Consider the following 16,151-nt stretch of genomic DNA (forward strand, 5'->3'; position numbering starts at 1 on the left):
AAAGAATAAACCACTATTATTGGCCCAACGTAGCCACAAAAAACACTTAGCACTAAAGTTGTCTCGACACTGTCCTCCTGCCCATGCCCGTTGGCACATGTCTACATAGAATATCCCTTGTTCCAGCAATATAGACTACACCCACTCCTGTAGTGCTCTCTCAGAACAGCTCTGTTCTCTTCTCCCACTGTCTGGGCCAGACTGTCCGTAGCGGGCACCGGGCGTTTCCCCGGTGGGCCGCCAGGGTAGGGGCCGATTCACTGTTCAGCCTCCTCTCTGAGTCCCTGTTCTCTATGTCCCCTCTCTAAACCACTCACCTCAGTGCAAGAGATCCCCGGGGGTGGTGGGTGTTTTATGTTCTCCCTCCTCCCTCTCATCTGATGCATCACTCGCTCGCTTCTCAAGCCTCCGTTCTAGCCATCTCCCTCAACCTCCCCTGCTAAGCCAACCTCAAAGGTACCACCCCAGGGGCTATACTGCTGTGGCGTCATGTTTTCCCCGTGAGGCGCTTCATTGAAAGGCTTTCTTCCAGCTGAACTGAGGCAGCGCCTGCCTCTAAATGCTTCAGTTCTGTCTGTAAAAGCAAATGCAAGAGGCAGATTAAAGAGCCCCTTCTCTGTGCCAACAATGGCCTCAGTGTGGCGGAAAGAAAATAGCACTCCACACCCTGTGCATTACGGTTGTTAAACACCATCTTTGATGCCAGCTGCCGTCTGCACTTTCAGAGCCGGGGAAGCTTATTTATTTATTTAAACCATTTTTATTGCCATAAAAACAGCAGAGAGCTTTACAGATAGCTAAACATAAGAATAGGTATAAATAGCAGTTAAGGCAGGAAATGTTACCTGAAAAGTCTTTACTCGGCTATTGACTGAGTTCAGCCTTTTTGTGTTCTTAGATCTCATTCCACCATCTGTGCATAGAGATTTTGGGACCTCATTCCGCCAACTGCGGGCTTGTCTTCTGAGATCTTATTCCACCATCTTTGGGCTGGGCTTTTGGGTCTGATTTTACCATTTGCAGGCTGTACTGAAAAAGGCCTGGTTTCAGTTTCTTACTTTTATTCAATATTAAAACATTAGAATGTTGAGAGTTCCATTGAAGTCAGTGGAGTTGTTCCTGGCTTATAATGGCTGATATAATAAATGAATACATTCTTTATTTGTGTGGTTAATCAAAACCATTACAAAATACAACGTTAAAAACTTTTGGGGGTCGAAGAAGAAATATATGTGCAGGACATTGTTAAAATGTTTCCTTCTTTTATTAAAACAGGCAACATAGCGACTGTATTTTAAGTTAAGCAAGTCAGTAGTTCAGTGATTGCCAGACATCTGAGACAATGAGCCTGACATTTAGGGGCCGCTGGACTGTTCACCGCACTCAACCTGTGGGGACTTGTCCTTCAATATTATACGGGTATGGTGAACAAATTTCCCAAAGTTGGCCATATGCTTTACAATGTCCAGAGTGTAAAGCTGTTGGACTGCCTCCTTTGCTGTACGGGTGCCCCGTTGGGAAAGAATAGGTCTAAGGATGGATTTTGCGAACTAGCCGCAGAGCAGGGCAGCAAATTAAGATGTGGGCTAGGGACTCTCTTTTGTATTTGCAGAGGGGATACTCCGGAATTCCCAGCCGTGCTTTCCCAGTTGGATATAATTCTTTTAGGGGGAGCGGATGTAGTCTGGCTGCTAGGATCCGATGTAAGGCGTGTCTCCCCATGGGCTGCGTGAGATGGGGTTTGTTGCTGAGCAGTATGTGGGGGAGACTTTGGGTCTCATTAAAGTCTCTGGCTGCCAAGGATTCCATGTCCAGACTGCTAGAGCGTAATCGTAATTGCTTTTTTATTGTTGTGTTGATGGTGGCGTAGTCGATTATGCTAGGGTCCCAGTTCTCTGTGACAAGTTGCAGAAGATCTTTGGCTGAAGCAAGACAGGCGAACATACGGTTGCTAGGTTGCAGGGAAATTAATTTTATGACAGCCTTCATGGTGTTCTCCGGAGCGCCCATTGTTAGATAAAAGTATTTCGTCAGAGCAGCCAGCTCTTCTAACTTTTGGTGGTTGAGATCGAATTACAGACAAATCAATGTGTTTCTAGTACAGACTGGTAAATGAAATATCTTTTATGTAAGCTGTACGGTGTATTTTTTCCAAGTCCTGCGCAAACTTCCCTGGAAATGCCTGTTGCGCATAGCTGAAGGACTGTAGTAATTTGGCCCTCAATACTCTTTGAATGGCCATTGTTGTTGGACTGGCTAAGATGGCTGATATAAGCCAGGAGCTCATTCAAAGTTTGTCTTCATGTTTCTTCCTTTTAAATTTAGAACGTTCTACCCTTAGTGGTTGGAATGTTCTGATGGCCTTATGGCCCTTCTGCCTCTGGCTATATGGGTTGTTAAAATTCTTCTCCCTCCTTATAGGACCTCAACTTGGGTTAAGGGCATTTATCGACCGGTATAGCCTTCACCAGCTGGCTATAAGGCTATATTAGACCATTACAATGCTGGAAGCTCCACTGAAGACAGTGAAGTGGCTCAGCTTATCATGGCTGGTAAAGGTCTTCTGCTCCAACATTCCAATGTTTCTCTTTCTGTTTCTCCCTTTTTAATTTTGATCATTCTCCCCTCAGTCGACAGAATGTTTTAAGAGCAATATAGCTCTTCTGCCTCAGACTATACCAGTTGTTAAAGGCTTACAGGCTATATTAGTATTTCTATTATCAGGCAGGTTTGTTTCTTGCATTTCTTTTTTACCCTGTGGTGTGCAGTTTTTGTCCTTTAGAAAGTTGGTAAAGAGTGAAGAGGTTTGTGTTAGAAGGGGATACAGAGGCTGTTAAAGTCAGACAACTGGGTGAGAATTCTTGCTCATAGTGTAACCGGTCACTCTGGACAAAAGTTGGTTATCATGCCGTAATTGCCGAGACCCTGATGAAGTGACCTTGATGTCATGAAATCCGTATTGGCCAGTTTGCTAATCAGGAAAAGGAAAATAAATCTTTTTAGGAATAAAGAATCCTCATAGAATTGACTGTCTTATCTGTTTAGACCTCAAAACACAGTCTGCTGAGAGATTTGTGTGTTAAATATATCGGTTTAAGGTTATTTGTTATCTCCAGGCAAGAACCCTTCCAGAAAAGCAGTGATGTGGTCTGATTTTGTTGCATCTTTCACCAGTTGCGCTGAAGCATGGAGGGTGTCTTTGGGAGGTGATGTATGTTTGGGAATGTCTGAAAGTAGTGCCTTGCTTCTGTCAACATTTGAGAATGGCAGAATTGGTGGCACAGTTCGACCGAGAGAGGGATGGAGGCTTTAAATATCCAGGAGATGGAGATAGAGATAAAAGGATTCATTCTTCATAAGTTTAGCAAACGCGGCATTTATATTTAGCTTAAAATTGATAATAAAAGATAGATATGAGGCACAGAGGATCAGAAGGGCAATATTCCTAGAGGACAAGGCAAGTGATTTTTGCACTGATGCTGGAAAGTGATTGGAATAAAGGAGTAGGAATTTAGCTTTAGAGTAGAATTTAAAGATGATTGTTCTCATCCATTTTGTTAAATCTTTCACAAAGTATTTTAGGGTTTTTACACTGAGGGTGGGAAATGCTGCAGCATAGCGCAGTCATCAACATAATGACGCATGGCTATCTTCCTGTCTTGAAGATCTGAAGGAGTCCATTTTCACACACTGAGACCTCGCTGAGTGGAACAATTGGGGCCTATTTATGATGTTTCCTCCAATGGGTAAGCTGTATATGGCAGCTGCGAGTATAAAAACATTGGCATAACCAATAGCACTGTGGATGGTCATTAAACACCATACCTCGCAGCTTTCCTGGCACTTTCTTCCTTTTGTGATTTAACATCCTGCTAACAGATCCCAGATCCACTTGGGGCTCTATTTCGATGCAAGTCACTCACCATCACACCCCCTCACACCCCCTCACCCTCTCACCCTCACACCCCCACACCCCTCACTCTCACACACCCTCACCCCCTCACCCACCCTCACACACCCTCACTCACCCTCACACACCCTCACTCACCCTCACACACCCTCACACATCCTCACACACTCTCACCTCTTACACCCTCACCCACCCTTACACACCCTCACTCACCCTCACCCCCTCACCCTCACACCCTCTCACCCTCACACACCCTCTCACCCTCACTCACCCTCACTCACCCTCACACCCTCACACACCCTCACTCACCCTCACACCCTCACACACCCTCACACACCATCATACCCTCACCCTCACACCCTCACACCCTCACAACCCTCTCACCCTCACACCCTCACAACCCTCTCACCCTCACTCCCCCTCACACCCCCTCACCCTCACACCCCCTCACCCTCACACACCCCTCACCCTCACACACCCCCTCACCCTCACTCACCCTCTCACCCACCCTCACAACCTCGCACACCCTCACCCACCCTCACACCTTCACACACCCTAACTCACCCGTCACCCTCACCCTCACAACCCTCTCACCCTCACTCACACACACTCACACACCCTCACTCACCCTCACTCACCCTCAACCCGTCACCCTCACCCTCACAACCCTCTCACCCTCACATCCCCACACACCCTCACACTCACACCCCTCTCCCTAACACCCCCTCACCTTCACCCACTCACCCTCACACCCTCTCACCCTCACACACCCTCACACCCTCTCACCCTCACACACCCTCACACACCGTCACTCACCCTCACCCACCCTCACACACCCTCACTCACCCTCACTCACCCCACTCACCCTCACCCCCTCACCCTCCTCCTCAACCTCACACCCCCTCACACACCCTCACTCACCCTCTCACCCTCACACACCCTCACACCCTCTCACACACCCTCACCCTCACACACCCTCACTCACCCTCACACACCCTCACTCACCCTCTCACCCCCTCACCCTCACACACCCTCACCCTCACTCACCCTCTCACCCTCACACTCCCTCACCCTCACACACCCTCACCCTCACACCCCCTCACCCTCACACCCCTCACCCTCACACCCCCTCAACCCCTCACACCCCTCACCCTCACACCCCTCACCCTCACCCACCCTCACACCCCCTCACCCTCACACCCCCTCACCCTCATACACCCTCACTCACCCTCACTCACCCTCACACACCCTCACTCACCCTCACACACCCTCACTCAATCTCACACCCTCTCACCCTCACTCAAAACAAAGCATAGCATAGAAAAACAAAACATAGCATAGCATAACAAAACAAAGCATAGGATAGCAAAATAAAACATAGCATACCATAACAAAACAAAGCATAGGATAGCAAAATAAAACATAGCATACCATAACAAAACAAAGCATAGGATAGCAAAACAAAACATTGCATAGCATAACAAAACATAGCATAACATAACATAACAAAAAATAGCATAGCATAACAAAACACAACAACACATAGCATAACAAAACATAGCAAAACACAACAAAACATATCATAGCTTAACAAAACACAACAAAACATTGCATAGCATAACAAAACAAAGCATAGGATAGCAAAACAAAACATAGCATAACAAAATAAATCATAGGATGGCAAAGCAAAACGTTGCATAGCATAACAAAACATAGCATAACATAACAAAACATAACATAGCATACCATAACAAAACACAACAACACATAACATAACAAAACATAGCATAACACAACAAAACATAGCATAGCTTAACAAAACACAACAAAACATAGCATAACAAAACAAAACATATCATAGCCTACCAAAACATAGCATGGCATACCAAACACAACAAAACGTAGCATAGCATAACAAAACATTGCATAGCAAAACAAAGCATAACACACACAACCACACACACACAACCACACACATCTATCGCCCTCACTCTATCTATCTATCTATCTATCTATCTATCGCCCTTACTCTCTCTTTCTATCGATCTATCGCCCTCACTCTATCTGTCTATCTATCTATCGCCCTCACTCTATCTGTCTATCTATCGCCCTCACTCTATCTATCTATCTATCTATCTATCTATCTATCTATCTATCTATCTATCTATCTATCTATCTATCTGTCGCCTTCACTCTATCACCCTCACTCTATCTATCACCCTCATTCTATCTTTCTATCTATCGCCCTCACTCTATCTATCGCCCTCACTCTATCTATCCATCGCCCTCACTCTATCTTGCTATCGCTCTCACTCTATCTATCTATCTATTGCCTTCACTATCTATCTATCGCCCTCACTCTATCTATCTATCTATCTATCTATCTATCTATCTATCTATCTATCTATCTATCTATCTATCTATCTATCTATCTATCTATCTCTATCGCCCTCACTCTATCGCCCTCACTCTATCTATTTATCTGTCACCTTCACTCTATCTCTCTATCTATCTATCTATTGCCCTCACTCTATCTCTCTATCGCCCTCACTCTATCTATCTATCTATCTATCTATCTATCTATCTATCTATCTATCTATCTATCTATCTATCTATCTGTCTATCGCCCTCACTCTATCGCCCTCACTCTATCTATCTATCGCCCTCACTCTATCTATCTATCAATCTATCTATCACCCTCACTCTATCTATCAATCTATCTATCTATCACCCTCACTCTATCTATTGCCCTCACTCTATCTATCTATCTATTGCCCTCACTCTATCTTTCTATCGCCCTCACGCTATCTATCTATCTATCTATCTATCTATTTATCTATCGCCCTCGCTCTATCTATCGCCCTCACTCTATCTATCTATCTGTCGCCCTCACTCTATCTCTCTATCTATCTGTCGCCCTCACTCTATCTATTGCCCTCCCGCTATCTATCTATCGCCCTCACTCTAACAACCAATCTATCACCCTCACTCTATCTATCTGTCTATATACTGATCGCCATCACTATATCTGTCTATCTATCTATTGCCCTCACTCTATCTATCTATCCATCTATCTCCCTCAATCTATCTATCTATCGCCCTCCCTCTATCTATCTATCACCCTCCCTCTATCTATCTATCGTCCTCACTCTATCTATCTATCACACTCACTCTATCTATTGCATCACCACAGCATCACTCAGCACCACCACAGCATCACTAAGGGGCACCACAACTTCACTATGCGCTACCACAGCATCACTGAACGCCACAGCATCACTTGTCGCCACCACAGCATCACTCAGCGCTACCACAGCATCAATCTGTGCAACAAGGACTGGTTCAAATACGTTTCGTTTCGTTTCAAAATGCTTTATTCCGTTTGTACAAGTACAACCATATAGCAACATACATAAATACAATTTCAAATTCACATTTATGTAGGTTTTAAATGATGAAACAGTTTAAGTTATATCAATATCTATACACCAAACCCATTTTTCGTTATATTATTATACAAAGCATGTCTCATTTGAGTGCAAAAAGGCTATTCAGTCACTATAAACATTGTAGCAGCAACTATTATAGTAAGACAAGTTTGTGCAAAAACGCTAGTGTAAAGTGCAAAATACCAATCCTATCGTATACATATGGTACTTTCGGCAGGTGCAAATATGCAATATAAAGTGCATAGGAAATAAATACATATGTAAACAGTTTGACTCAGGCGGTAAATTACACACAAAGTAGTACACATTCATATTATAAAATCATATTATGATTGATTTCCTTAGTGACATACATTTTAAAATGTAGGTGGCCACATAATAACACACGTCTGGGGAAGCTAAATTAAACATCAGTTGCATCGCGGCTCTTGTATTGCACATATTGTAGTTTAGAAACAATTGCTTCAGATAAAACTTTCTAAAACCAGTATAAAAATTGCAGAATAGTAAGAAGTGGCAAATGCTCTGTTTGGATTTTCCATCACATGGACACGGACATATCCCCGGTTTTTTTGCAATGGGGAAAGCCACCAAGTGGTGAACTATTCCCAGCCTCAGACGCGCAAGGACAAAGCGATGGGAATTAATACTAACAAATGTAAGATAAGAAACAAATGTAAGATAAGAAAAATATGTTCTCTCAATGTTTCAAGCTTTATTACAAATGTCACAAAAAGAGGTTAATATTTCACTTTTGTTCTTGGATTTTCGTCACAATAAAATTCACTGAGCATAATCTTCACAAAAAGTTATTTACAAAAGTTTAAGCTATTGCCATTATATATTACAATCACTTTTATTTAAGTATTAATTATTTAAAAAATTAAAAGCCATTGTTATTTGTAATATCAATACATCTAGGTCACGTAAATACAACACATATTGCATTACAAATGCTATAGGTGTCACATTTGCGAAAGTTATAACTATTGGCATTGTAAATGACAAAGCTATTATTTTCGCTATTTTCAAAACCAACACATAAATAAAAAAATGTGTCATTTATAATACCAATAGCTCAAACTTTCCTAATGCGAGACCTATTGCATTGCAAATGCTTGTTTCTCTTGCTTCTCTTGACATCCACTCTTTACTTCCACCTGCGTCCGCCTCCTGCCTTTTCCCCTCTGTTCCTCACTTCTTACTTCTCCTTCTGCATTCCTGTGTATATACGACAAATCTGATTTAATTTTGTCTGCCAACTAACACCTGGTAATTGGATCTTAACAGTAGATTATCATAATTTTATATCAAGACTCAACCAATCTAGTAATACTTTCCAGCTTCCCATCCACTATTTCCCTGCTAACACAATCACCAGTGTTTACCATGCCTGAGTGCTCCTTCAAGACATAATGACTGCCTGACCGCATAGAACCTTTGCTAAGACATATTAATGCGTACCCGACAGGTTTTGTAGCTGCTGAGCTTTTTTGACCATCATTAAACCTGGAAAATGATTGCAGACTTCACTTTAGATCCCCAGAAGCTGGCAAGCAAAATAAAAAAGAAAAATGTCACTAATATTTCATGATTGTACAACCTATAATTATTGTGATGGAACAAAAGCGGAAAGTGAATATTACAGAAGTTATACCTGTGCATTAATAAGCAGAATAGGCTGCACCACCATTTAATTTCTAAATCTTTAATGATATTAATAAATCTACAAAAGCGAGAAACTGCAACATTAATTTATGGTATCTAAGGATTTTCCGCATTTTCAATAGCCTTTAGTTTCTCATAGCAACACCAACCCCAGGGGAGGCACACTGAGCCAAAGACTAGCTTAAGAGGAAATTAGTGCATATTCAGTATGGTGTGCCAGGTGAATGATTTTCTCAATCAGACTGGATCTCCTATCAACTTAACCTGACATTTAAATGCTGATCTGAGACAAGTTCCAACTGCAGGGCTTGCTGTACTGTGCTCATTAGTACTGGTAAGGCACATTTCCAAAATACCTTTCAGTGGGCCTGGCCATTTTTTAGGCAAAAGCAAGGCAATTGCAATGTAAGACATGAGTACCACTTTTCCTTAAATACCTTTGACCATTTAGTAGGCTGTGGGCAGTGAACTCTGCTCCGTTTGCAGAGTTTTCCGCATTTTGCGAAGCACGCTGTGTTCTGAAATACTATGCTTCATTTTTTGCTTTGCTCGCCAACGTTAAGTTGGCGAGTGGGGAAAATGCAATGCTAGACCACCTCTCAGCGAGATCCGCAACACGAGCGGTTGCTAGTGGTCATGACCCCTCGCATTGAGAAACCTTCAGTTCACGTTGGGGAAGCTGCTGCTCAAGTAGATAATCTACTTGAGCAGCTGAAAAAGCAGTGCCCTCTTGCGCATGGTGCTGTTCACACTGATTTTCCAGCACAGGACAAACCCCTGGCACTAAAAATCATCCCCGAACTGCACGACCTAACACACTCTGCCGCTTGCTGAACTCAGTGTAGCGCGTCAGTGATTTTTTGGTCACTTCACGGACTTCTGCGTAGTGGATCTCTGGCCAGGCCTACCACTTAGACCATAGATGAACCACCCATCCTGTGTCAGGACAGGCAGTGACTGTATGTAGAGCTTGTAGCATTGTCGCTATAACAAGCCTGAGGCCTGGCTTCAAGGAGAGTCAACATCACCAGACTGTGAGAAATGGGAAACATTGTTTCATTGTCTGCAGCCTTTGGATGGTTTGAAACATATTGTACTGGTGTCAACAGACTTCTGGACCTTAAAACAGTGTGTCTGCAGTAGTTTGGACCTGAAACGTGATTGTATTAGTAAAACCTGGGGGATCTGAAACATTGTGTTACCTGATTTAAGAAAATTTGCAACATTGTGTCAGTAGACTGTTCAATTTGAAACACTGTGCCTCTGTGAGCAGGTACTGGGGACCTGAAAGATTGTGTCAATACTAGCAGAACTGTGGAGGGCTTGCAACAATTGCCAGTCACCAAACTCTTGTAGGAGTCTTTCCTTGTGAAAATGTTAAGATAGTACCTTCTTACACTAGGCAGAGAGAATCACACACTTTTTAAGTCTTGTGGCCTAAAGACAAGGTCCAGATTTAAACATTTTAAAATAAAATAGGTTCAGTTTACTAAATAGTGCTTTGCTTCTTCAAAACCTGGAACATGTAACAACTGCAGAGATTTATTTGACAATTTCATTGATAGACAGCCACCTTTTCCTCCGTCATAATTCGCTGTCTAAATGCTCAGCAGTGGTAGCAATTCTGGCATCAAGTCTGCTTGTCGAATCCGTGCTTTCTTCCTTTCTTTGGCTCAGTCAGAACAACTGGCTAAAGATGCTCTTTGGTGAATCTGTTAGCAATTCATTGTGATACTGTAGGAGGGAGAGACTGCTAAGCCCTGTCCACAGCCAAGTTAGCACCAAATCTCACAATCTTCCTAAATTTTCAAATGTATGCCTAGTGTGGGACATCTGACAATGCATACTAATCTATGTCGTGCTGTCACAGAGCAAAACCAGCATAGCTGAATTTCTGGAATCATCTGTTTCCCTCTTTCTCACCACAGTGAGCCTCCTTAATTCAAAGATTCTCAAACCACTGGGGGCTAGCCAGATTGCTATGAAGGACATTGTTGACACCTCAGCTTCGTTGAGGGGTAAGACACTGATGAAACATGCCTCACTGCTGCTTGGCCATGTTTAGGAATGATTAGGAGGTGTGACGAGGGTGTAGGCCAGTTTAAAATGTAATTAATCATGTTTGGAAAGAGAACATCAGATGTTATTTGGAAAAATGCAAGGGGTGTTAAATTCCTCTATCTGTCGCCTTCACTCTATCACCCTCACTCTATCTATCACCCTCACTCTAGCTATCTATCTATCAATCTATCTATCTAGCGGCCTCACTCTATCTATCTATCGCCCTCACTCTATCTATCGCCCTCACTCTATCTATCTATCGCCCTCACTCTATCTATCGCCCTCACTCTATCTATCTATCGCCCTCACTCTATCTTGCTATCGCCCTCACTCTATCTATCTATCTATCTATTGCCTTCACTATCTATCGCCCTCACTCTAGCTATCTATCGCCCTCACTCTATCTTGCTATCGCCCTCACTCTATCTATCTATCTATCTATTGCCTTCACTATTTATCGCCCTCACTCTAGCTATCTATAGGCCCTTCTACTGCTGAGCGAATAGAGCGACCAAGCATCTCTGACGGTGGCTAGCAGAAGAGAAATGGCCATGTGCACAGGTAGATGGTGCCACTTGGGGCATTCTCCAGCTCTCCAGCAAACGGTCATGTCCAGCGCCTGCCTTCAAAAAGGTCCTCAAGACCGTACTCTTCATCCATCAAGGGGACTCCACAAAAACGAACCATATCCCAGCATCCACTGATAATATCCACTAAAACTAGATAAGGGGTAAAACAAGACAGCTGTAAGATTTGCAATATTTGTTACCCAAATCATGGTTGTTTCTTCACTCTTCTTCACATAGGAACATATCTCCCCTCCTCAAAGCCTGACCTAAACCTGTGCTCTTTAGGTCTGCTGAGTGTGGGGTTTACAGACATATGTGTTTTACATGGGTTTGAGCTTGGATCCACACACTAGACTCTAGGGAGTGTTTTTGATGTGAGAGATCCCATTGAGATGTCTTTAGTATTTAGGGCCGAGGGTTGTCCAGCACCCAGGGTGAAGAACCGGGTTTTCTTAAAACCCAGCGGTGCCAGGGACACACCCGAAGTCTTCGAGTTCTCCTGTCTTGGAATACAGAGACACGGAATACTTCTGGTTGGCGTCAGAGATCAATTTATTAGCTGCAGCTAGTAACAGTGAACCAAGCAATACAACACGGTGTACGACTCAGGAAACTGCTCAATTTTTGTAGAGCAAGACATCACCTTATATTCGCAATTTCGACCACTTACAAATGCACACCCACTGCGGCAAATTCTGACCAATGAAACACATTTCACGTACATTATTACATTCCAAGAAGCTCACTTTACATCGTACCAACCCACAAGTAAATTATTAGGACTGTCCCAAATTCGATTATCGCAACCCGGACAAACCCATAACTGAAAGCACTACCCATGTAATGAAAAGTCGTAAAGGAAAGAAACAATTCAGATGTTGAGTAGGATAAGACATGTGCAAGAAACTAAGAGTTAGCAATATCCTGAACATTGATTGGGAATTCAGACAACGATCAGCTAGAGAAAACTAGCTTCGTAAAGGGTCATTTTCGGGTGACGGGGTCAGCATCTTGCAGTTCACTCGCAAGTCGAAAAGGCCTGTTAATATGTACATGAACAACGAGGCCCATGCAACTTCGTTCGTTCGTTTACTTCCGCGGCCTACGTGAGGGCAACACAAAATGGCGTCTCGAACAACGCAAAACAAAATGGAGTCCGGTCCCGAAAACCACGGAACCTCAAGGGGAACCTACCAACCCAAATATTTCTGGGAATTCGAGATAATGATACATCTTTGGGAAAGTGTCTGAATTCCAGCACGTTATTACCCAGACTCCCAAGCAGATGTCAAAGAATGAGAGAACAATATCTAAATGTCTTCCCTATTGTGTGACTGAAAAGTCCAGAACATCACGTAAATGCCAAAGGTTCTATCATCTAATGTTTCCACACATTCTGATCCTACTTTGAACCGGTGTTTGAACCTGGGCCTACCAGCACTCATTTTTGGGAACCTGCACTTATCTTTCCTCAACAGACTTTGATCCAGAGCAAAAGAGAAAAACCCATGAAAGGGAGTAAGAGGAAGGAAGAGAAAGAAGGAAAAACAGTGACAAAGTGAGAAAGTAGAGGCAAAAAATAAACTGTAAGCCGGAGATAAAGAGGCAGGGAATGTTTGGTGGTGAATTAAAGAAGCTCGAGGTTGAATCAAGACATCATAGCCGTGGAAATCGGCGCCTCGCCCTTTGATTGCACAGGCTTCTGAGCAAACCTCTGGGTCCCAGCACTTAATATTTTGCAAATTAAGCACTGGACACAGCTTTCAATAAATGGCTCCGGGGACAGGGCACACTAAGCAATGATCACATCCACACACATGTACAACTTAAGCTATGATGCATCAAATTTATTGTAGTCACTCAAATGTACTGCCTCCTGTCAGACGCTGCAGGTTCTTCTGTCGGACTTGTCCTGTAGCGAGGAACTCAATAATGCTCATGCAGCATAGTAAGGTTTCCTGACTGGGACTTTGGTGCTATGAAAAGTTTCCGGGTAAAAGTGAAAATTCAGTAATGGAGAAAACAAGCTGCTGAGTGTGATAGAACATGCTGCCCATTCTGACCATGGTCAAGCAGTGCACCAAGTGATATTAAAAACAAGTGCTAAGAGAAGCTCGGATTGATGTGAACACTAAGTGCTTTATGGAGGCGGAGTTTTTGCGTTTTAGGGACTTATTGGGCACAGTTAAGTTGTGTGCTGTACTGGACCGAGTGGTACATTACAATTAGCTCAGAAGGTTATGATTTAGGGGCTCTAGCTGAACTTTGAGGGGCTATTCTCTGTGCCATTGTCTGATAAAGCAATCTGTATAACACAATGTCAGCTCTAAGGAACACCCCAAAGCACAAGTGATTGGAGACTGAGGACCTGCGGACAGCTTGTTATCCAGTATTGGAACTTTCATAGATTCCCATAGCTTGTATCATTCCCCGTCGTCGGAATGGGAGCCTCTGTTATTTTTGTTTATTTATTTTATTTTTATTTCTTGTATTTGTAGAGCGCGACACTCATCCCATGGGATATCACGGCGCTGTAAGAAAAAGTAGACTGCTGAAACAGTGCTGGGGAGTTAGTTTTTGGGAAAGAGGTGGGTTTTTAATTTTTGGCGGATGATGATTTTATCTGTAAATAATAAATATATATATATACATATCTACATAGGTAGATAAACCATAAGAGGTACAAAAGAGGTACAAAAGAGGAAAAAACAGGCCTAGGCCTCATACTATTTTGTAGCCTATATGCCTCCTTTTGTAAAAAGACCCAAATATAGAGCACCAACCAATCAGATCAGCCTCACCCTCTGGAACCTTCCTGAGAAAGCTCATAGCCTCAGATTTTCTACCGCACGTTGGTAATAGGGAGTCTCCTTAGAGCTCTGCTCTAGTTTTCTTCTTGAGGTATTTTTTCTTCTATTCTTGACAGGATTTGTTTGTGGAATCTTTTAGATGGCTGACAAGGAAATAAGAGCCTTTTCAGACCTTGTGCCACTTGTTCTAAAAAACGACTTTTTGCTGAGGATAAACACAAGGATTGTATATATTGATTATACCCAGACCATAAAGTGGCGGATTGTAAGATCTGCAGGACCTTTTCCACGAAGACCCTGCATGACCGTGAGGGGCGTCTGTTAACTTGGCTGCAGAAGATAAAGATGAGAGATGGTGTTATTTCAAGTGATGATGAGGATGCTTCTTCTTCTACTTCCTCGCAACGGTCACAGAAGAGGGGTAGGTCATCTGTGTCAGTTTCTTCTGAACCCCCCTCTAAGGCTGTGCATGGGACCTTTGACAGGTCTGGCAAGCCTGGGCCCGGAGAATCTCCTCACGCAAGTGAAAAGGAGAGGGAGGGGCCGGTACCTCAGGTACCAAAGTCAAAGAAAGGGGGTGATGGCTCGGCCGGGCTGCCCCATCAGGCTGAAGTCTCTAAGCCTTTCAAGAAACCAGCTGTTGAGGCTTCTTCAGTTGGCAAGGCTAAGGTGTCTAAGACATCGTCGACGACGGCTCCCACATCGTCGTCGAGTTTACCGTCGACGACTTCATCTCCTTTACCGTCGACGAAGAAGGTTCCGTCGACCTAGGTAGTATCGTCGACGACGACAAGGATGACACCGTCGACGACGACCACCACGACGTCGACGACGACCACGACGTCGACGAAAACAACGTCGACGACTGCAGCATCGACGAGGACAACCCCGTCGACGACGGATTCATCAATGACGACAATGGTGTCGACAGCAGTTCTACCATCGACGATCTCGACGGCGGCACCGTCGACGACGGATTCGTCGACTTTTGTGAGGGTAGAGATCTCCAGAAAAAGGCGAATTACCCCGGATATGACTTCGCCTAGGAAGGTAACTCCATTGCCTCCGGCTTTATTGTTGGACGAGGAGGAGTACTCTGAAGAGGACGATGGTGTCTTTGGGGATGCTTATAGACCATCCCAACTGCAGGTCAAATATCATGACTCTGAGTCAGATAATGAATATTATTATGGTCAGGAACAGCAACAACAACAAAACCGTGTTCCATACCAGGAAGCTCCGGATCAGCGGTGAATGGTCTCAATGCCGATCACTCTGCTAGAGGACTTACGATCCATGCTGGATGACTATCGGCGCAGGGATGCATCAGGCCGGGTTGAAGGGCAGACACAGGAGCGACCAGGGTTGTCTGCTGCTCCGTCTTTGCCACTTCCGCAAGGGCAAGAGGCTGTAGAGGTTCCCTAGCGGATGGAACCTACGCATGTAGACTCTTCAGATGATGACCAAGGAAATGCTCAGTCTCCAGATCCTGATGTTGGATGGGACGAAGACATGAGTCCGGACCCGGCATCCCCAGTACCGGATTTGATAGACCCTCCTCCGGCAGACGTGGGAGGTTTTCACAACCTAATGGAAAGGGCCACGGCGCGTTTTAAGCTCGCCATGCCTTCTACTTCGACGGATTGTTTTCTCTATGATTTTAAAGAGCCATATCGCAAGGCCG

The 16,151-nt window shown here is 43.9% G+C and overlaps 1 protein-coding gene across 1 annotated transcript in view; it reads left to right on the forward strand.

Moving 5' to 3' along the window:
• Nucleotides 1-16,151, forward strand: part of CASKIN1 (CASK interacting protein 1) — a 776,040-nt gene that overhangs the window by 523,505 nt on the left and 236,384 nt on the right. The window lies entirely within an intron of this gene.

The sequence above is a fragment of the Lissotriton helveticus genome, chromosome 10 (assembly GCF_964261635.1).
Source record: "Lissotriton helveticus chromosome 10, aLisHel1.1, whole genome shotgun sequence".
NCBI classification, from domain to species: domain Eukaryota; kingdom Metazoa; phylum Chordata; class Amphibia; order Caudata; family Salamandridae; genus Lissotriton; species Lissotriton helveticus.